Raw genomic sequence first — 23,865 nt, 5'->3', positions numbered from 1 at the left:
AATGTGTATCAATCTGGAAGTATGAAGTGTTTTGATTTGAGCTTGAGTCTCATATATTTGTTGTAAGTTTGGCCAGGTTCTGAGCCATGTTGATAAAATTGGAAAGTAAAACATGTGTTAGACAATAGTGTCATGAGGCTGTAAAATGAAGTAATTGATTATCTTGGTTAACCATCTGTTGAATGCTATTGCTTTATTCATTGCTTATATGTGGTTTAGTATATCTCTACTGGGCTGTGGCTCACCCTTTATGGGAACATCATTTTCAGGTTCAGGTGATAAGCTACCTCCAAGGACTTAGCTTGGGAGGGTTCAGTTTCTGGATTTTGAAGAAGACTATATTTAGTTAATTGTCTTTATTAATTAGTACATGTAAACATTCAAGCCCAGGGCTTTTCTTGTATTGAGTTAGAACTCATATTTTGTATCCAAGTGTTGGCTTGGAAGGATGTAAGCCTGTAGGGCATTTTATTCGATGTTACATGTAATGCTTCTATTTAGTAATACTCTGATGAATGAATTGATAAATTGTTTTCTTTAAATAATGCATGTCAATGATATATATATATATATAATGGGTTTATTTTTGAGGGCATTACAAGTTACAAGCAGTTACGGCAAGTGGAGGAGCTTTCCAAGTGATGGAGAGATCATGCTTGCGTGTATCAAGGGGGGACACATGGCTGCAGCATTTGTGGCCAGTGCAAAGGAACAAACCCATTCACAAACTCATGAAAACTAGGAGCAGTAGTTATCTGTGAGTAGTTTATTGTAACTAGGTGTAGCAATTAGCTTTTAAATTATCAGTTTTCCTTGTATTCTTGTTCATTGTTCTTGTTCCTGGTTGAAAGCTTGTAACAAAGTGACAATTTCAATAATACAATATCAGTTTTTATTAGTTTGTTAATTCCTGTCAATTGCCTCCAAAAAAGTTCTTGAATTTGTCGAGGCATTAGAACTCAACCACATTTGCTTGATCTTTTTCTGTTTTTGTGAGATCGTGAGTTTTCTGTTGATCGACCTCTGTTGATTCGCCCCAAACCATAATTTTACTAACAATATGCTTCAACATATATCAACAGAATTTTCATATATCTGAACCCAGTGAACATATGCTCAAAGCTACCATATATTACACCAACCCATCCTTTTGATGTTTTAAAAGTTTATGCACTTCAGTTTCATTAATCACATTACTTGATTGAGGTAAGAAGCTACAATTCAAACCTCCTGCAATTTTAAAAAAGTACACATCACAAATTGCAACATCTGAACTGCCAAGGAAATTGCAATCTTTTTAATTCATGTGATTGGACGCATAATATTATGGGTAAACTACTAATAGGTTCCAATAGTTGGATTTGATTCCCATCAACTCCTATTGAAAATAAGTCCTAATAAAATCGCCGTTAAAAATAATTTTTTGTGACGATTTTTTGCATGTCACTAAAAATTGACAATTAGTACCTTTTTTTTGTTACAGTTTTTATAAATTGTCGCTAAAACTTACAATTGGTGACATTTTCTTTAAACTATTAGTAAAACTTATAATTAGTGACATTATTTTGTGACAATTTTCAATTTGTCGCTGAAAATTAACAATTAGTAACTTTTTAATTAGTGTTTAATGAAAAACACGATTAATTATCATAGGATTTATTGGAAAATAAGTCTACTTATTAGGACTCACACGTAAGTTCCCCTAATATTATTTTGAAAGGGGTACATAATAAAAGCACAGTTTTTGGAGTGAAAAGCAGTTGAAAATAAAATAACTATGCTAGTGGACAACTCATGAAATACATGATACTTACAAAGGGGAACAGATACTCGCGAGGATAAACCTTCAAAGAAAGCGAACTTTCAAAATGGAAAGTGACAGTAGGAAAACCATCATCAATGCTGCAATATATACCAGAAAAAAATTAACGAAAAACTCCTATTAACTGAAAGTTTGCAATATCTACTAGAATTTAGAATAGTACAGCATTCGTGGCAACATCTTTTTATCTAACATCTTTTCATCTAAGCATATTTAGCTGCTAAAAACAAAAGAAAAACAAAAGAGAATAGAGTAGCAGAAGAATGCACTTCCAACACAAGCAGCTGACAAAAAAGAGGTCTGATGTTCAACTCCCCCCTGTTTGCTTGGTTCATAGGCTTCGGGGGTGGTCTCTAAACCTTGAGTTCACACACTTACCTAAGCCGAGTTCTAGGTCATCAAAAAAAAAAAAAAAAAAAACTTGTTTTAAGTATTCCAAATGAAGCTACTGAAACAATACTACCATATCATAGCAATTTTAATGAATGGAAAACTGGGCAAATTACACATTGCACCCTTAAACTTTCATCCAAATTCACTTTGGTCCCTCGTGTTTAAATTGCAGTGATCTTAACATAGTACTTTTTATAGAGTATCAATGTGACCCTTCCGTCAACTCTCGTTACACATTCAAGTTAGAGAGAGTGAATGAGATTATTGTGTTTTTTTGTGGAGTTGAGGAGGGTAGTTGAGATGCTTGAGGTGTAGTGTAATTTTCTTCCACGGCTGTCTAAAGTTTGAAGGTGAACATGGGAAATTGTGAGTTCCAATTAGGAAGTGGCAGATGTGACTGGCTTGGCAGATGTCTTTGGTTGTTGGGCAGGTTCCCTTCTTGCTTCATGTTATGGGCTTCCATTAGGTGTCCACATAAAGTGATCCGTGGTGGTGAGGTTTGAGAAGAATTTAGAAGGTTGAAAGTGGTAATATCTTTTGAAAGGGGGCACAGTAGCACCCCATCAGGAGTACCCTTTCTAGACTTCCTACCAATTTCAAGTGTCTTTCCCTATTCTATGTCAGTTGCAAAGAGGTTGAAATGCTACAAAGAATAAAGAGACATCTTATGGGGTGGCTTGAGAAATGAGTTTCATATCATCAAATGGGATGGGAGCAAGAGTGTTCTCCAATGGATAGGGAATTTGTGTAGCAGGAGGCTATGATTAGTTCAATTAAGCTATGATGTTGTCTGAAGGTATACAGAAAAACCAAAAGCCTCTAGAGGAGGATGGCAGTGAGGAACAATGGTGGGAGGTTGGATGCGAGCATTTTGAAGAGTATCAATAATGGTGGGAGGTATTATCCAAACACACGGAGATGCCTTGCTAATCTATTTCCAAGCTTGTTTAGATGTGGAGGGGTAGTTGTTGCTGACCACAAGAGGGTGTCTGAAGAAGGGTTGTATAGGACCCCGCATTCATTCAGCTGGTGCAAACTGAGAAGAGAGGGCAAATGATTTCCTCGACCTTATTTAAATTTCTCCATAGGTGGTGATGTGCAGGGTTCCTGTGCTCGAGGGCATTAACGGATGTGAAGTTTATTTTTAATTTTTTATAATGAGGAACCCCTCCGAGGAAGGGTCACATTGGACCCACTCTTGCAAGGTAAACGACGGATACCTATAGCCACCACAATTCATAGGTATTAGGTAAGACAAGCTGTTCCTAGGAATTATGGTACACAGATAAAAGGTTTAACCATTACATGGATTTAGGAATAAATTTTCATGCTAAAAATGCACACATTTATATCAAATAATAATAATTAATGCCAAATGTTTTTCTTGGAATAAATTGTAATTTAGCATACTATGCACAATACCTTCCAGAGTATTGAAAGCATGTATACTGATCATGAAGAGTTTGAAGTTTGACATCAGACTGCCAAGAGAGGATCTGATAAAAATTTAAGAAGAAATGTCAGAATTCATTGAGATTGTCATCAACTAATAAAATTTCATAAAACAGTTAAAACAATATATATATATATATATATATATAAGATACCTTTGTTACTAGTGGCTCATAAATCAATTCAGGAAGATAAGCCAAAGTTGTACCACTGTCGATTATTGTCCCTTTCTTGTCTCCAATCTCAAATACATCTGTTGGAAGATTTAGAAAATCACGACCAACTTCAACTGCCGTCATATTGACATTGTAATGTGGCCTAAGATTGTTTATGACAAAATTTAGTTTAATGCATGCATTTGCACATATCAACATAACATAATTGACAAGAGTAAGGAATAATGTTAAATTAGAGGAGTTCACAACTGCAGAAAGCAAAGCACATAAGACATAAAACAAGGAACATGGACATTCAGAGAAAAAGCATTCTTTCTCCTTTGTAAGACATGCCCCCAAATGAAAGGCTATTATTATTTTTCATAACATCTGTTTGGCCCATATTACATTCCACATTTAAAATATGTGAAATCTAAACAACATGCCTTTTGGAAGAAAAAATTATTCATATCCAAGGGCATAATGTTTGTCTTTTTTAAGAAGATTTTTTTTCTTTTCCCAATTATTTAATGAAAATTCATGTCATTCAAAAAATACATACCTTCTTGATGTTCATCAGCCCATTAATATATACATAATTATAGTTGGGCTTGGTCTCTAAAATTACACATTTACCCCTGAATTTAAAGCATCTATTGACGGACTTTGGTTGAGGGACCAAATTAAAACACTTTTTTTATATATTACGGACTAAATTGACACAATTTAAACACTAGGGACCAACATGACACAAACCTAGGAACAAAAATGTAATTAACCCATTAGAGAAGTTCATGAATGCAAAAAGAAAAACATGTAAGACATAAAAAAGGGAACATGGACATTCAGAGAAAAAGCATTCTTTTCTCCTTGGTAAGACACACCCCCATTGAAAGGCTTTATTATCTGTTAGATCAATTGTTTGGCCTGCACTATATTCCACATCTAAAGTATGTGGAATCTAAACATTTATCCCAAAAAAATAATTTAAAAAAATGTGAAATCTAAACTATATGCCTTTTGGAAGAAAAAGTTAACATTTAAGGGCATCCATCGTGTCTGTGATTTTCCAAAAGATTTTTTTTGCAAATATTTAATGAAAAATTATTTCAGTCAAAAAATACATATCTTGATGCCCATCAGCCCATTAATTTGTACATGAACAATTAGGATTCAAGCACCCATCACGACCATCATATAGAAAAATTCACCAATTTATCAAGCCTCATCCAACTTAATGATGAAACATAAATAGATTATTAGCAATAGGTAAGTGGCCTTTGAAATCAAGCGAGTGGTATTGTGATAACGATTATAGAAAGAAGAAAAGAGATTTGTGTTTATTTTAATTTAGAATGCTGCTGGACAAATTTTATGTCATTATATAAAGTTTTAGTAGTTAGTGATATTTTGATAATTTTGCTATTTGCTGGACGTGAGTTGTAGCAATCGCCCATGGGTCTTTTTATGGGTGAAAATATGTTATTGAGTCTTTTATGGAATTTTCATTAGGTCTAGAATATTCTAGTTATTTAGAGTATGTTGTGGAGTTGAAAGCTAGTTTATGCCAGGTCCAAGGCAATACTTAATAATAACAATTTAAGGAAGTTGTTTACTTCTACATCCCTCAAAATTGTGAACTATTCTAATGCAAAGTTGGTTGGTGATTAGGAGAGCAATTTTTAGGGTTACATGTTTAATGGCAATAACTTGTGGTAGCTTGGTTACATAGAAGATCAAAAGCAGTAGAAACTTTTTGGTAACAGGCTATTTTAGTAACTTTTTGGCTAAAATATGAGACAAAAAAACTAGTATGTTTGGAATTACATTTTGATTTTTTACGAAAAGATGTGCAAAAAGTAGAGAGAAAAGGCAATATTTGACTTTTTGGTATAGGTTATAGAATTTTTGGTATTTTTAGTAACTTTTTGGCTTTTAAGCTAAAACTCTCTCATGCCAAACAAGATACATAATTATGCCTCATACAACTTATTTCACCTAGCCAATTATTTCATGTGAGACCCAACCATTTTTTTTTTTTTTTAGATAAAATTATTTCATGTGAGAATCAACATATAAAGTTAATTTGTCAATTTGTTAGGAAAATTGTGATGAGATAAGATTGTCATAAAATATGTGGTCTCATCATACCGGTTGGATGGCATGTTTACTACATCTTTTAGCTCATAAAAAATAATCTGTTTCAAATAAGGAGACCTAATTGCTATTTACATCCACAATGGTGTATTATGTATAGAAGGGAGGAGGAGAATTTTGATTATTCACGGTTGTCCTATGACTTTAGCTTTATGGTGCAGGTTGTTTGGGTTGGTAGAAATCGATTGGGTATTACTGTAACACGTCCGTGAGGGACCCCGCTACAGTTCGGACTCGATTTGTGTCACGGTTCTTAATCTGAACCAAAGAGTCCAAATCCGGCAAATCATTTTGAGAAACAGATTTTGAAAAGAAGTGCCAAACATGGACTGCTTTACCAGATACAGAGTCGCCACCTAAATGTTTATTTTTTGGGAGAATTTAGGAAACCCTGACTCGGTGCCAAAGCCCACATGTCCGTCATCACCAAAGTTGCCTCGGCTCGGGAGCTTGGGTACGATTGGGGAAGGTCAGCTATGAGCACCCCCTCTCGCCCGATCTGAAGATCGGCCTCTACTAACCATGATATCCAGTTTTGAAAATGTTATGTGTTCTTATTCCGGTTATTAGCCTAGAATCACTATGTTATGCGCACGGCAAACAAGTATAGACCAAATCGCCTAAATTGGAACAAAACATAGCATGTTTGTTTTGAAAATGGTTTGCTACTCGCAAGTAGGCTAAAATGCAGGTTTTGCCACCCTCGAATGGGCTTTTAGAAAAGATGGTTTTGTCACTATCTAGTGGGCTTAAAACTCACAGTTTTAGTGCATTATTCCAATTTAGGTAATTCAACCTCCACCCACAGGCATTCAAGCAGTTATATCACATAAGCATATAGCCTCATGGTAAGAATGCTTTTATGGCAGTCACTCACACACATGCAAGGATGCTAAAGCATAAAACTCACCGAGTACTCCAAGCCATAACAGAAGCTAATTAGAAATCCATGCATGATCCTAACTATACAGAAATGCCTAATGCAACACATGCAAAAATGCAACTATAGCAGGCTCGGCTATTCTAAACATGGCATATGAAATGCTACAGCTAACACGTATTCAACTTGGAATTGAAAATACGATGCAGTTAGTATGATGCGCCGAGCCCGATGCATGCAAAACAGATGAATGAATGCAAACATGCTATCATACTGTATGCTAATTGAAACATGCCCTAATCTAACCATCATAAGCATGTAAATAAAAGGGAAGAAAGACGTGGGGTTGGAAGACATACATCACACTCACCCACACTTATTACAATTGTGCCCCAGCGTAGAGGGTCTGAATAAATAGTACAATCCAAATAATTACAGTCCAAATAATACAGTCTGAATAATAAACAAATTCCTAATTAATTTACAAATTAATTAAGAAAGCTTGAAACTGGCATGCAAGCCAGGGACTGCCTTGACTCTGATGAATGATGCATGTCTGGGCGGCCTTGCACGGAAATCCACTAGGATGCCCCGATTAGCCTCTGTTTTTGTAATTATTCTTGGAAAGCGCGCCAAGCTCCGGAAGGTTGCTAGTTCTTGATTTGCTGCAACAGAGAGCAGGAAAGGGGCATAGCAATGTATTTTCACAAATGTATGCATGCCTCGATCCTCGCGCCACCAATCACGCATATCGATGCATGATGGCCGAGGAGTCGATTTGCATTACTTAATATAGAATGAATGCACATGAAAACTCAACTAAAACCTAACTCCATCATGGATAATCCAGAGTGTCGGTGACTGGGGAATTGAGACACGTTCCGTCACTCGGAGTACGAAACGTACCTCATTTACCGTGCTCGGGCTAACCCCTATCCTAAGCACGATGCAATATGCATGATATGCATGAAATGCAACTAATATACAACCTAGCATACACAATGCTATGAAATGGCATACACGATGCATGATGTAACAAGGCATACACAATGCTCTAACATACAACCTAGCATACGCAATGCTATGAAATGAAATGGCATACACAATGCAATATGGACTTACACCAACATGAGCGGACCTCAGCCACACTCACATAGGAGGCCATAAGATGAAAATGAGACAACTTGAAGTGCGTGCACGCGTGCACGCAAACCGAGGACCGAACCTACGGCACGGAATGCCACTCTAACAAGACATGGCAAAACATGGAATATGGCATATGATCATGCAATTTTCAGAGGAAAAATGAGATGCAAAACAGCCCCGAATCATGGCAAAATGATACCCGATGCATGGAACGAGTCCCGAAACATGAATTTTGGCGCATGAAATGGCCTATAGCTATGCAATGCATGTATAATTTGAACATGAAGTATGAAGACAGAAGCTAGGCAGCCCCAAAAAAAGCATGTTTACAGTTTAAAGCATGGCCAAACATGGAACACGAATGAGGCTAGATTAGCATACAAAAATGGGGCCAAGAGAGGGGTAATGAAGCAACTCACAAATGCTGGCCCCAAACAGAGAAGGGGCCTTCTACAATATTGAAGAGGGGCCAAAAATATGATGTTTTACAGTTGATGGCCAAGCCCAAAACAGTATACCAGTATGCTCAAAATACTATGCAAGATTAAGGCCAAAAAAGAGCTACAACATAAAGTATACAAAGGGTGTCTCAAACAGCCATAAACCCTTAATGAAACATGAAGAGGGGGTCAAAATAGGGCCATTTTCAGTTCGGAGCAAAGTCCAAAAACAGAGACACAATAGGCTAATAAATCATGCAAAAATGGGGACCAAAGAGAGGTATAATGACAAGTGGCACATGGAGGTCCCAAACAGTGATGAGCCCTTCTTCAATGTTGAAGAAGGGCTCAAAATAAGCCTATCTACAGTTTACATCATGCTCCAAAACAGATCACACATAGGCCAAAAATACTATGCAAGATTATGGCATACAAAGGGGTAATGAAGCAAGTGCAAGATGGGGGTCCCAAACAGGGTAAGACCCTTAATGAAACAGAAAAATGAGCTCAAAAAAAATGATATTTCCAGTTATGGTCGAAGCTCAAAACAACAAGCAAAAGGGGCTAAGAAAGCATGCAAAAGAAGGCTAGAAAAGGGAAGAGAGTGACTCACCCTTGAAGAGCAGCAATGCAACAGCCTTTGATCCAAGAAAAGGAGCTCCTAACCTCTGAAAATTAGCCTCAAATGGTTGGAATGGAGGATGGAGGCCTTGTGCTATGGGTTGGTGTGTAAATGGCCAAGGATAATGGACTTTAGAGCTTGGAAGAGGGGGCTTGAATGTATAGATATAGGGTTGTATGTATAATGGTGCCTCAGTTGGTTTCTTCAACCCTTCAAAATGGTGGTGGAGGGCTGGTTATATAGAGGGAGAGAGGCAAGAAAAGGGGGGGAACAAAACAAGTTCAAATTTCCCCCTCAAAAGGCAAAATCTCGGACAGAGGGTTTGAATGGAGAATAGTTGGCACAGCTGGCATGCACTACACTTGAGGGGTGCAAAAGGGTCATATCGGCCATGAAAGGAGGTCATCGGCAAAATAAATGGCCGGTCGGCACAATATATTGCCGACCTGCAATTTATACTGGCCGGTAGGATATATACAGTGCCGATGGGTGGTTGATGAGGTCAAAAAGTGCTGGTGGATGTTCAGATTGAAGCCCCGGAAGTTAGCTTTCCAATGGCGCAAACCTTGCATTAAAATTCCTCCTGTGGAAAAAGTTATGCCCATTTTGGTGAAGCCGCGCAGATTCGATTCAACCGGGATGATGCCCAACTTCAGCTGCTCATATCTCCCCCACCCGGGCTTGGCTTTAAGAGATACTTGAGTGCAAAATGAAGCCCCGGAAGTAAGCTTTCCGACGGCGGTGGCCCCATAGCTAAACTCCAAGTGTACAGATAGATAAGCCCGATTCAGCGAGGGCTGCTCGACTCACTTCTACCCGGATTCATGCCGAACTTCTCCCAAACTAGTTTTCTCCTCTCCTTTCCTCTCTTCTTCAACTCCAAACCCCTAAACAAAGTGTTTTAAAGGATTTGCCTCTCTCCTTGCTGAAGAAACTGAACATTTTCCCTGCACACCTTTCTCCACCAAGTAAAACATCAGTGGTGCCCAAGTCTTAAGGGCGGTCAAAAATGGGGTGTCTACAATTACCTATCTCATGTGTTCAATTGTTTGTAATTGATTTTGGATCATTTGTGTGATAATTTGGGTTATTTGGTTGGAAAGGAATGCAAGAATTTTTTTAGGAAAAGTTTGAAGGGATTGAGGTTATGGGAAAAGATTTGCTATTTTGCTTCCTTTTGAGCTTTAGGGTCTTTAACATTTTAAGGAATGCATTTATTTTTGATTAGTTTGAATTGGAAAGCAGTGTGTGAAATGTAATTTTTAGGATTTTATTTTCCTTTCTTTTGGATAGAGATCTTGACCTTCTTTATCCTTTTGTCCCTTTGTATCTTCTTCTTTTCTTATTAATAAAAAGTTTTGTTGCTAGTCAAAAAAGAAAGAAAGATTGAAGAGGTGTAATTAGATTGTTATATATAGTGAGGGTCAAGCATATAGTTTATCATTATCCAGAAAAAAAAAAAAAAATTAGAAACTACACAAACCAGACCTAGCAAAGGCTATGGATCATGGATATTTGTCAGGTCTATTCATGCCCCCATGTATCATCTCAACATGGGGATTGATGAGAGTAATTGAAGAATCGTACTAATATCAATAAGAATCACACAACATAACCTATTCCAAATGCCAATCAGACATTTAAGAACATCATACTTCCGTCTGGTAACAAATAGAATTAGGGAAAACGAATGAAAGTGCCAAAAATTTGCATCATGGCTCTCTCCACTCATTTTCGCTTATTGCTTATTGTATCTGACAACCAAGCAAATCCAATAACAATCCTTATTAAACAACAAAATCAAACAAACACAATAAATAAGATGGAATTCAAAAAACAAAAATATATAAAAAATAGGAAGCAAATCCAGTTCACATAGTAAGATAAACACATACTGATTTGGTACTAATGGAGTACTGTTAACTTTTGGTTGCACAACATGCCCAATTGCAAAGATACCACCACCATTTACACCATCCAAGCAATGGGCAAACATTTTTTTTTACTTTTCCAGATGAAGCTAGTTGCGAAATGATAGATGAATTTGATTTTCCGAAACCTAGTATCCCATCAAGTGCATCTTCAGATGAACCCAGGTCCCCAGACTATCTAGCACCACACCTACTCCAAATCATCAGAAGCATGACACAGTCAAGTCATGAATGAGAATACATTGTCATTTATTCACTATGAGAAGTAAAACTATAATAATTGAAACAACGATAAAATTATGCCTCCTAAATTATGGTATGAGTTCACTAAAGATTTTGTGACAGGTTTTAAATTGTTATGACAAGGTGGACACATCGAAGTCAAAATGCAAGCATTTAAAAGCCTTGTCCAGTTCAGCGAACATATTAAAAAACCAAAGAAAATAATCGAAGTTAAAAAAGGGGAAACAAAAGATCAGAAGGATAAATTACAAACATCATAAAAAACCTGAAGAGAAATATATATGATTTCTTGTAACATCATGATATCAGAAAATGTATTTAATTCAGTCAACATACTTGCATACAACACCCTTTTCAAGAAAATATATCAACAAATACGAAACAAAAACATATTAGTATTTTAGTTCAAGTAACAAAGTGTGAGCCTTGTGAAGTGACATGGTACATGTGATTGGCCCTTGCGTAGTTCCACCACATGGTACCACCACGCCATCACTTGGATGAGCCCGGATTCTCGGCCGCCCTATCCGGCGGCCGTGCTAGCAGCCCCCCCAAAACGACGTCGTTTTGGGGGTTATTTTGAATTTTATTTTTTTTTTCTCTCTTCTTCCTCGTTGGAAGACCGAACCAGAGGGAGGGGAGGGGAGGGAGAGAGAGGGGGGGAGGGGAGGGGAAGGAGAGAGAGAGGAAGGGAGAAGAAGAGGGAGCACCGGACTGGAGGGGGCCTAAATCACCGGGGGAGGAGGAGGAGGAGGAGGCGGAGGCGGGCCGGACGCGGAGGCGACGGCAGATCGGGCGACGATCGGACGGTTGGCGAGCTCGACGGCGAGCTCGACGACCTGCGACGGCGAATCCGGACCCCAAAATCCGGCGAGCTCCCCTCCCCTCCCCTCCCCTCCGGCGAGCTCTCCTTCCCTCCCCTCTGCTCTGCTCTGGTTCTGCGATCTACGAAAAAAAAAAAATGGAAAAACCCCCAAAACGACGTCGTTTTGGGGGGGCTGCTGGGAACTGCCGCCCAAAAGGGCGGCCGAGGATCCAAATTCCACTTGGATGGCTTCTCCAACAAGACTTGACGCCACAAATGAGCCTCGTGAAGTGACACAAGGGCCAATTGCATATCACCAACTCCTTAGCTAGTTAGGCCTAGCTCATGCAGTGCCCTAGGCTGACTGTCGAGACCCATAATTATTTTTAATATTAACTATTTAATTTAATTTAACGTGTAATTAATTACGTGGAGATTTGAGTAAATTATTTTATTATTAATTGCTCAGTGCGTAGCATTACTTGCTTGTGAGTATGATTTAATTTTGCATATATATATATTATATGTTGTGTTGAGCATGAATTACATGGTTATATGTATTTAGTATATTATTAATAGCATGTGGGATTGGTCCACGGGGTTAATTTTAGACCTACTTACATAATTATTCTGGTTGGGCTTTGCAGGGCCCACTTGGCATTTTTGGGCTTTAAATGTTGAGCCCATGTATTTATTTGATTGTTTTAACCCATATTTAATTACCAAAGTGGTTTATGACACAGGACACATTTAATTTATTTTGGAACTTACTCAATTAGAGACCCATCTCACCCCCAAAATTTTGAATTTAATTTTGAACTCGAAGCTCCCAAAGAAGCTTCTTGTCCTCTCTCCTTATGGGATGGTCAGCCAATCCTACGGCTATGGCCTTTTGTCTTTTGCTAGTTTGTATATTATAGAAATATCGTGTATAAATCTTGTTTAGGACAAGTCTTTCATTCCTATAAAAAAGAAAAAAAATCTCCCAAACCTCACAGAACCTACAAACCCATGGACACCATTTCATCTCCCTTCTTGCATTTTTGGCTCCTTCTTACTAGTATACACTCCTGTACATTTAAACCCTCCTGGTAGATCAAGCGTCTTGTGACCTTGAAACTCCTTTGAGCTTGGAGGACCCTTTAAAAGTGGTAGAAATCACTTGGAAGTTTTCTTGAAGTTCAATATTTGATGGACCAAGTAACAGTGGAAGAGTTATTAAAATTTTTTAATAACAAGAAAAAGGACCAAGTACAAGGGAAGGGGAAAAGAAATCCACCAAGAAAAAAAGAAAAGAAAAACAAAAAACATGCTCACAATCTACAAATGGCGCTCCAATCCCTAAAAACTTTTCAAAAGAGGAACCCCCTTTAAAAGGAGGAGCCAATGAACCCCCACCCCCGAAAATAAAAAAAATAAAAAAAAATAAAAAAAAAACAGAAGCCAAAGAACAAATACTTTCCCAAATGCTTTCAAAATGTTCTTCTCTTACCTAAAAAGTTCTAGCATTTCTTTCAAGCCATAAGACCCTCAAACCACACAAACCACAAAATTTGAAAGAGCCTGTGCCTTGCCATTTGATCCAAAACCTCTAAATTCAATGCAAAGCAAATGCTCACAAAGGGGATGGAATAACCCAATCAACCTTCTCTAGGAAAAAAACTCACCACCATAAAGAAAGAGCTAAGGGACAATGCAAGAAAAGATGACACCACTGTGGAAGCAAATAACAATTTGGCCTTCTTTTTTCAACCATATCATTAGTATTAATCTTCATGGGAGCCAATGTCCATGCATACACTTTAACCTTAAGAGGCACATAAACATCCCAAATCATCATGTAAGAAGGAAAAGGAGAAACATCTAGGTAATCAATAAGATTCTCATAGTAGGACTTGCAAGAGAACAATCCAGATGACTGGACAGACCAGACCCTCTTACCATGAGTCATTGGACAAAGAAACATTCTCAAGAATAGTCAAAAAGGGGACAAGCTCAAATGGCACCAGGCAGCAGCCCCACGCTTGGGGCAGATTGGTCCAGTGCCTGGGACAGTTTTACACCAACTTCGGCATAAGGTTTGGAGGGTCAAACCATTGAGTTAAGGGCTGAAATTTTTGCTGGGAACTCCTTGAGAGGTTTAATTACCTGTTCTTGAATATGGTGATTTTGAGATTTGTAGTACTTTCTAAAAAATCATTGCGACTCCTCAAGCATAGGGTTTGTTTCGTCTTGTGAGTTGAAGATGGCTCGAAATGCAATATTAAGAGGGAGTGGTGAGCCAGCTACTAGCATCCCTAGGCTAAAATGTGGCCAAAATGGGCAACACTAGGGCCACTTGGGAGTGGGATTTCGGTATCAATATGATGTGTCCAAGGTCTACAAGTGAGATAAAAAAACCAATGGATGGTGTCATCAAGAGGCATGAGTGCCAACACCGTGCATTTTACCCACAGTGTTGGCTTGGGACATGCACCCATTATGCCCCACATTCTACCCTTTTGTGGGTGTGTCCTAAGGCCGATTAAGCTAACGAGATGTCACCACAAGCCTTGTGTGCCAACTCTCGTGCATGGCTTGGGTTCAACCTTGCATATGGGAGTCTCGTGGCTTAAGGCGTGTAGCAAGGAGGCAATGTTCCCTTGTGAGCAATTGGCTGATGCATGAAACCATGCAATGGCCTCTTTGTGCTTGGAGGGTGGGATGGTGCAATGCTACTAACAAGTTATAGACCAAGACGTTGTGTTACTTGGGCAGCTTGCTAGTGCAACACTATGGGCACACAATGGTTTGTCTGTAGTGAACTTTAGCAAAAGTCCATGCACAAGGATTGAGTTGTAAGCGTGAGAGTGATGCTTGGTCTTGTGCAGCGGCGTGTATGACCCCGTGGTTGTTCGAGGTGCGAAATAAAGACCTATATTCTATGGAAGCTTTCGGCTTGGTTGGGGGACTTTCTAGCACACAGTTGGGTGGCTTATGTAGTTGTGGCACTTGTGGACCAGACATGGGTGTTACGGCTTGTGTGAATTGTTCGGTTGTGGGCAACACTTCCGGTAGGCATGGTTGTTCTCGGTTGTGTGCCTTGATGACATGAACCTCAGTTGGGCATGCTGTGGCAGACTTGCTTTATTGTGAGTTGGAAATCTTCATCTGTTGATCCTTTGAGGCAACATAACATGAGCAGCGTTGCTCTTGCTAATGCACTATCACTAGGTTGCCTCGTGAAGCTTATGTTCATTCCGTTGTAGGTTGGCATTACCTACTTGTGTTCATTAGTGGTTGTTTTACTTTTGTGTTGCGTTGTTGACATTTTGAGTGGGTATGTTTGGAATACTTTCAAACACACTTGCTTGTCTTGACTCTCATGGGCAGACACACCAATATGTACATGTTAACCAGAGACGAGTTGGGTGATGTGGAAATTCATTTTTGCCAAATGGTAACCATGTATCAGGGTGGTGCATAGTCAAGACAATACAATGCTATGGTAAGCGCACATTACTGAGTTGTCCTCGTGGAGATGCTAGAGTCTTTCTTAGTGGTTAGGGTGGTGAACCTTTTGTGCTGACTTGGGTGAAGATCAGAAGAAGACCGAGGTACTAGGCAGCCTACTAATTTGGGTGAAGGCCATGAGGGCTGAGGTATTGGGTAGCTTGAGATGAGCTTGAGTTGCAAAAATTTGATTGACTAAGCTGTGTTAGACAAAATTTTGAGCTTGATAGCTAGACAGCAGCTATCATCGGGCATTCGTGGTTTCAAACAACATCAAGTTAACTGTTGGCCACACGAGCATGAGTTTGAGAATCAACTTGCTAAGTGGTTGTAGACAGTCAAGTTAGTTGAGCTTGAAGAAGAGCTAAGGGAAAAAGGTTGAGTTGCCCACTGTCTTGAGGACTGCTTTGTTGGGTCAGTAATCTTAGCATGAGTTGGGCAGAGAGTGCCTATGAACTTGAGAGTTAGTCAACAAGGGCATCAACATCTTTTTGTGGGGGAGGAGTCACAAAGCGATGATGACTATATGAGGACTTCCTCTACACTTGGGTTTTGGGCATTTCACCTCCTGTCTATTGTGTAAGGGGGGTGACAAGGAAAGTTGCTTAGGAGCATTGCAACTAGAGTTTGAGATCTACATTAGGGCTCACTTGAATTGATTTGCTCAAAGCAATAGGAGTTGATGAATAGGAGTTTTGTGAACCTTCAGGGAGAGAAAATTAGCTTGCGAGCTACACCTTGTGAGGTGATCACCATGTCCAACAGTCTTTTGTTGCTGAAGAAACCATGTGCATCAACCATTCTTGAGTTTACTAGGGGGTCGACCTCATTAAGACTCAAAGTAGTTTCAGTTTGCATAGAGGTGCATGAGAAAAATGATCAGAGGAGTGCACGATGATTGTGTTGTTGGGAAGAGTTTTATGTTGTTCAATGCTTAGCCAAATCCAACATGAGAAGATTGGTCATGGAGTTGGGTCATCAACATGGAGGTGTATGACCAGTGGGGATGTGAGAACTTGTGTCAGAGGGGCAACCATGTGCATGCCCAGCAGCCCTAAGGCACCAAGAACAACCTAGAGGCGCACCCCAACAACAAGGGTAGTCCCCAGGTAGTAGGGATGAGCAGTGGATATTCCGATCCGCCCAAACCAATCGAACCGAACTGATTTGCCGCATTTTGAACGGATGCGTGATGACAAGCAGACGGTTGCGGATTGATTTTTTCACATCCGCCTGATTTTTTCCAATCGCCTGATGGATGACGGATTTGAGGTTCCTTTGGCCATAACCAAATCGCCAAACCACAAGCACAACTAGTAATTTGTAAGACTTTATGTTTTCAATTTGTTTAGATATTCTGTTTGTGTTTTCAATTGAAAAAGAGTTTAGATATTCTATTGTATTTTCAATTTGGAAATCCTTTTATCAAATGGCAAGGGTTGATATTTTGTATTTTTGTGTGAAAAATATAAGGCATAATTTTGTCATTTAAAAAAAAAAATCAAATTAAATAGTTTTTGAATAAAAAAAAGTAATGAAATAGTTTTGATAATACATAATTTTCTTATATGTATTTATTATTGGTATTTGACAATTTACTTGATAATCTTTTAGTTATGTTGAGTTGGATTATTATCCAAAAAAAGATGTTGACAAGTTGTTGTATTATGTTCAAAATTTGTAAAAGCTTAAACCGCCAAACCAATTCGCATCAATCTGTCAATCCACTCAATCCGCTCAATTCGCATTCGTCAATTCGGTGGACGGATGCGGAATAATTTTTTTCCAATCCGCCCATCTAGCAGACAGATGGCAGATTAAAAATTTTCCGACCGCCGAACTGCAAACACCCTTACTAGGTAGGCCCCAATGTCGAGTTGACACTTTCAAGTTCAACATTGTGATACTTTGTTGTGCTCAGTTTATGTCTTTGGAAGTGTCTATGCGTGTGTGTCATCGGATTCCAAGTCAAGTGATTTTGTGAACAAACATGGCTTAGAAGTTTGGCCTTAAGTAGTCAAACACGTGCAAGTTCAGAGAGCACGCCCGCCTAAGCTTGGGATTTTTCTAGAATTAGGCAATTATTGGAAAATCATTATGACTTCTCAAACATGGTTTATGTTTCTTTTTGGCAATGATCAAAGGGCTTAAAAGGCTATTACAAGGGGGTACGGCATGCCATCTACCAACCTCGCCAGCCTGTGATAGGCTTGAAGTGGGCACCCTTAGGGAAACATGAGGGTGGGCCTTTGATATACTATCAAGGTTGTCATAGGTTTCCATTTGGGTTTGAGAGCCCCATGGACAATGTCATCAAGAGGAAATTAGTGCTGACATTGCGTGTCTAATCTCGACATGAGGTTTGGGACACACGCTATACAATGCATTGTAGCATCTTGGGTGTCGACCTAGACCAAATGGGACATCGAGGTGCCACCAAGGCCTCATGTGCCAACTCATTAACATGTACTTGGGTTCAACGATGAACGCGAGTGCCTTTGTAGCCTAGCTAGCAGTTTGGTGGCAACGCCGCTACTCGTGGGAATGTTTGAGAGGCATGAAGCATTGCCATCATGTAAGGCACATCGTGTAGAGCTTGTGGGAAAACGGAATGTTAATTATGGGTTATGGATTATTGTTGCCATGCTCAAGCAACATGCAAGTGCACCACCTCGGGTGTGCAATAACCCTTAGTGGATGGTTCAGCATGTCAAAGTGTGCATGAGGATTATGTTGTGGGCGCATAAGCTCTCAGTCATGTGTGAGGTGAAGGTGGACTCCATGGCTATTCGAGACGAGTGGAACGTCAAAAATTGAAGCTTGTCAGCTAGGTTGAGGGCCTTTGCTAGCACATCGTCGTGTGGTTAAGCGCCTTGATGACATGAGCCTCAGTGGGGCGAGCGCCTTGCTCATAGGCGAGTTTGATACTATGAAGCGAAATGAGTCGTGCATGGTGCATTTGTGTACGTCAAGTTTGCTTGTGGCATTTGGGAAGGCGGAGCTTCTTTCATGGGAATTGTTATTGCTTGACAAAGTATTAAGCCTATATTTGACAAGATGGTTGAAGATTTAATACTCGATGGTCAAAAAGAGATTGTCGGGCTTGGACTTGGTGGAGTTTAAGTGGCACACGGGTAAAAATTTATTCCATTACATATTCAAAGAGTTGGCTCTTGACATCCAGGCACGCCAAACAATAGTCCCATGCTTGGGGAAAATTGGCCCAGTGCCTGGGATATTTTTGCACCAACTTTGGCATAAGGTTTAGAGGATCAAACCATTGAGTTAAGGGCTGAAACTTTTACTGGGAGCTTCTTGAAAGGTCTGGTTTCTAGTTCTTCAATATGGTGATTTTTCGAGATTTGTGAAATATCATGACTCCTCAACCATAGGGGAATGTTTCCTCCTACTAGGTTGAAGATGGCTTAAAAAGCTATAATAAGGAGAGAGTGTGAGCCAGCTACAAGCATCCCAGGACCAAAATGTGGCCAAACTAGGCAAACCCAAGGCAACTTGACAACGGACTTTGAGAATCAACAAGAGGTGTCCAAGGTTACCAAGTGGGAGATAGAGCCCTATGTATGGTGTCATAAAGTGGCATGGATGTTAGCATCATACATTCTACCCATGATGGAGGCTTGGGATATGCACTTGCTATGCCTTGCCATATTCTACCATCTTGGAGGTGTGTCTTACGGCTAGTTGGGCTATCAAGGCACCACCATGAGCCTCGTGTACCAACTCTTGTGCATGGCCCGAGTCCAACCTTGCATATCGGGGCCTCGTGGCTTAAGGTGTTCAACAGGGAGGCAACGTTGCACTTGTGAGCAAATGGATGATGCATAAAGTTGCGCTACACGACAACCACTTTGTGTTTGGGGTGTGGGATGGTGCAATGCTACTAACAACCCATGGGCTAAAAAGTTGCCTTGGGTGGCACGCTAACACAACACTATGGGCGCACAATAGTGCATTTTTTTTTTTTTGATATTAAGAACTAAATTGAAGAAAAAGAGCATTAAGATGATGCCGACAAATACAAACCGCGCCACCAAAACTACATCTAGACAAATAAAGAATCAACAAAATCTAAAAAAGAAAATAAATCCAGCTCCACTATCCCTGACACCCAACTCGACAAAACCAGCAAATACTAATTCTTCAAACACAACAATGAAACTTGTAACCCTTGAAAGTATGTTGGTTACGCTTCAACCAAACCAGCCGCATTAAACACAAAGGCGCCAAATCCCAAGCCTTCCGATGCCTCTTCCCCACCTAACCCCCGTTCCAACTACACATAACCTCCCTCACCGTCCCCTGCTGCACCCAATCCAACCCAATCCAAACACCGCAAAAATCAAGCTCCAAAGCTGAAAAGCAACCGAACTAGTAAGCAAAAGATGCGAAACAGATTCTGCATCCTACCAACACATACAACACTAATTAATCAAATTCTGACAACGGCTAATCAAGTTATCTAGAATCAAAACCCTATCACACAACATTCCAAACAAAAAACGCCACTTTGGATGGAACACAAGCAACCCACACTCTATCAAGGGAAAGAAACATCTGAAAGGCCCACTCGTGTCTAATAAAAAGAGGACACCGAGAAAATCCCTTTAGCACCCTTACAACTCTACACCATCCCATGCTCTCCCAAAGCAACCCTCGAGCACCATACAGTAAACCCAATAAATCCACCAATTGGGCAACCTCCCAATCATAGACTTGCCTACGAATCCTAACATCCCACACCGCCTGCTCACCTTCTAAAGACAAGTAAGAAACTACCACAACGTCCCTATCTATTGCAAGACAAAACAACAACGGGAATCGAGACACAAGAGTTTGGTCCACACATTACCCGCCCTTCCAGAATCGCACCTGCACACAAGGTTTTAAAAAGCGGCCGCAACCGTTACGTAACGCCGTTACGTAACGGTTTTGGCGGTTACCGCCACCCATTATGGCCGCTTTTGCAGTGTGATTGAGATTCACAAGTATGTCGGCCGTAGCGGCTGCCATAGCGGTCGTAACGGTGCCGTAACAGCCGTAACGGCTTGTTACGCACCGTTACGTAATGGTTCCAAACTGTTTCTTTCGAAAAAACACAAAAAAAAAAAAAAAAAAAAAACTGAAAATGGGGAAAGAGAGATAGAGAGAAGAGGGAAGATAAAGAGAGAAAATGGAGGAGTAAGAGATAGAGAGAGAGAAGATGGAAGATGAAGAACGTGTTATTGATTTGTTGAAGTTGTAAGACGTATGCTATTCTATTTAGCTGCTATCACTAAACCATTTTGTTTGTGTGTGTCTATATAGTATGGTCATTATCTACTTGGCTTGGTTAAAATATGTATATGTATATATATATATATTTAGGCTCTTATTTATTCTTTTACTTTTATCACTGTTTATCTTATATATAATAGCTAGTGATTGATTTTTTGTATAATATAAAGTCATTAATTATCAAAATAAACTGTAAAAAAACTCAGTTTATAATGATTTAAAAATATGAAATATATTGGATCATACTTAAAAATTTACAAAAATTTATCAATATTTATTTTTAACCCAATAAATATGATCATGGAAAAAAAATATGCGTATCAGTAAGTTTTTTCAAATTGTGCGAAAAATAAAAAAATTCACGGTTTCGGTTACCGCAACCATTACACTACGGCCTTTACACCCCACAACCGCAACCGCATCCGCATCACCGCCACCGTTACGGCAACTGCAACCGTTTTTCAGAACCTTGCGCACACCCTTATCCACCCGAAAGCTAACCCACCTCCAAAACTCATTCAAATCTAACCTAATACCTTCCCACAAACCCCGTACATGAGCAACCCACACTTCCCAAGAACACCAACCCCCCCAACTAGACCATATTTCACATCCATAATCTGACGCCAAAGCCTCTCCGTTTTTCCCACAAATCGCCACAACCACTTCCCCAGCAACGCCTTATTAAAGACCACCAACTTCCTCAACCCCAAATCAACCCCCTCTCTTGGGCTACACACCTTATCCCAATCAACCAAATGGAACTTAAAATCACAACCCAACCCCCCCTTCCTCCACTCCCAAAAGGAAACCACGCTACAACTTTTCCAAACGATGTGCATCCGATATTAGGATAACATGCACCAACATGAAAAACGTAAGAATACTCCCTAACGTTCTCTTGATCAATGTCAACTTCCCCTTTTTGGACAAATACTAACGCATCCACCCTATCAATCATCGTTGTACCAGTTCCACACGACTCCATCCCATACTCCGTAGCCTTAAAAGTAGACCCCAAAGGCAAACCCAAGTAAGTCACAGGTAAAACAAAAACCTTGCACCCCAAAATAGCCGCCAATCGATGAACACCCAACATCCCTTCCATTGGAATCAGATCTGACTTTGCCAAATTCACTCTCAAACCTGAGATTGCCTCAAAACATAGAAGAATACAACGAAGGTATCCTAACTGCCCCCCCTCAGCACCACAAAAGATCAAAGCATCATCCGTATATAAAAGATGAGACACCACCAAAGGAACTTCCGCCTCCATACCTACCTTTGAAACCTTCCAACAAGTCCCTATGCATTGCTCTAGATAACAACCTACTCAATGCCTCCATCATAAGGATAAAAAGCAAAGGCGACAAGGGATCGCCTTTGTGTAAACCACGAAAGGTCTGAAAGAAACCCGTTGGGATCCCATTCACTAACACTGACATTCAAACCGTAGAGATACAGAAACATAGCCACCGAATCCACTACCCACCAAAACCCGTTTTCTCTAACACATAGAACAAAAAGTCCTAATCCACATTATCATAAGCCTTCTCAATATTAAGCTTGCACATAACACCTGGCCAGTCGGATTCGAGAGTCAATACACTCATTTGCCACCAAAATTGCATCCAAAATCTGGCGACCTACTACAAAAGCATTCTGAGATTCTGAAACTACCGACTGAAGACTGCCTTTTAGCCTCCTAGCCAAACCGTGGTCAAAAGCTTATATACATTCCCAAACAAACTGATCGGCCGAAATTCCCAAATATCCAAAGCCCCCCATTTTCTAGGGATCAAAGCAACAAACGTCACATTATAACTCTTTTCAAAACACCTAGTTTGAAAGAACTGTCTAAACATAGTCATTAAAAGTCTTTTCAAAACACCTAGTTCGAAAGAACTGTATAAACATAGTCATCACATCTCCCTTGAACACTTCCCAACAGTGTTGGACAAAACCTTAAGTAAAACCATCGTGCTTCGTGCATTTGAGATGCGGAGTCTTCAAGTGGCAAAGACTCTTTGTAGGGGTTGTTCTCATTGGCAAGTTGACAACTAGTGATGATGGAAATTTGTGTTAATGTATATAATAAGATAGTGGCATGTATAGAATATGATAGTGGTGTTGGTGGCAGATAGTGGCATGTATATAATATGACAGTGGTAGATAGTGGTAATATATAATATGTAAGTGGCATATAATGGGCTATAATGATGTTTGTAATATCTCCTATATAAGGAGTGTCATTTGGTCTTGTAAGATAAGAAGTTTTCAATATAACAGAAATATATTCCTTCTTCCTCATATTTTCGGAGTTCTTCTTCCTCATATTTTCTAAGTTGGTATCAGAGCAACAAAAAACACAGCAGCCCTAAAACCGTCATAGCCATGTCGGAAGTCACGTCCGAAACCACTTCAACCCCTGCCGCTGCCATTCCGGTGAAAACGTCCAACTCTCACTCTGTCCAAATCACCACCATCCGCCTAAATGGTGATAATTTTCTCCGCTGGTCACAATCTGTCCAGATGTATATCCGTGGGCAAGGAAAGATCGGTTACATCACTGGTGGCAAGAAGGCTCCTGCTGTTAATGATCCGCTGTTCGACAGTTGGGACGCTGAAAACTCCATGGTTATGACATGGTTGGTCAATTCCATGGAGGAGGATATAAGCTCTAATTACATGTGCTATACTACTGCACAAGAATTGTGGGATAATGTTAGTCAGATGTATTCTGACCTAGGAAATCAATCTCAAGTTTTCGAATTAACTTTGAAGTTGGGAGAGATTCGTCAAGGAGATGATTCCGTCACCAAATATTTCAATTCGTTGAAAAGGTTATGGCAGGATCTTGACATCTTCAACACATACGAATGGAAATCGGTTGATGACTGCAACCACCACAAGAAAACTGTGGAAGACAGCCGTATTTACAAGTTTCTTGCCGGCCTCAACATTGAGTTCGATGAAGTGCGAGGAAGAATTATTGGCAGACCTCCTCTCCCATCCATTGGCGAAGTATTTGC

The 23,865-nt window shown here is 39.8% G+C and overlaps 1 pseudogene across 1 annotated transcript in view; it reads right to left on the bottom strand.

The window, feature by feature from the left end:
- LOC114309338 (aspartic proteinase 36-like) overlaps positions 1 to 23,865 on the bottom strand; it is a 44,842-nt pseudogene that overhangs the window by 12,582 nt on the left and 8,395 nt on the right. Inside the window, exons 4-7 of the transcript XR_014347377.1 lie at positions 10,963 to 11,188; positions 3,823 to 3,985; positions 3,638 to 3,711; positions 1,815 to 1,902 (exon numbers count right to left, since the gene is read on the bottom strand). The product of XR_014347377.1 is annotated as an aspartic proteinase 36-like (transcript). The remainder of the gene's footprint in view (positions 1 to 1,814; positions 1,903 to 3,637; positions 3,712 to 3,822; positions 3,986 to 10,962; positions 11,189 to 23,865) is intronic.

The sequence above is a fragment of the Camellia sinensis genome, chromosome 12, assembly GCF_055761805.1.
Source record: "Camellia sinensis isolate YWXY chromosome 12, ASM5576180v1, whole genome shotgun sequence".
Lineage (NCBI taxonomy): Eukaryota > Viridiplantae > Streptophyta > Magnoliopsida > Ericales > Theaceae > Camellia > Camellia sinensis.
Note: the sequence above shows the minus strand (reverse complement) of the source record. Positions and strands in the feature narration are given on the sequence as shown.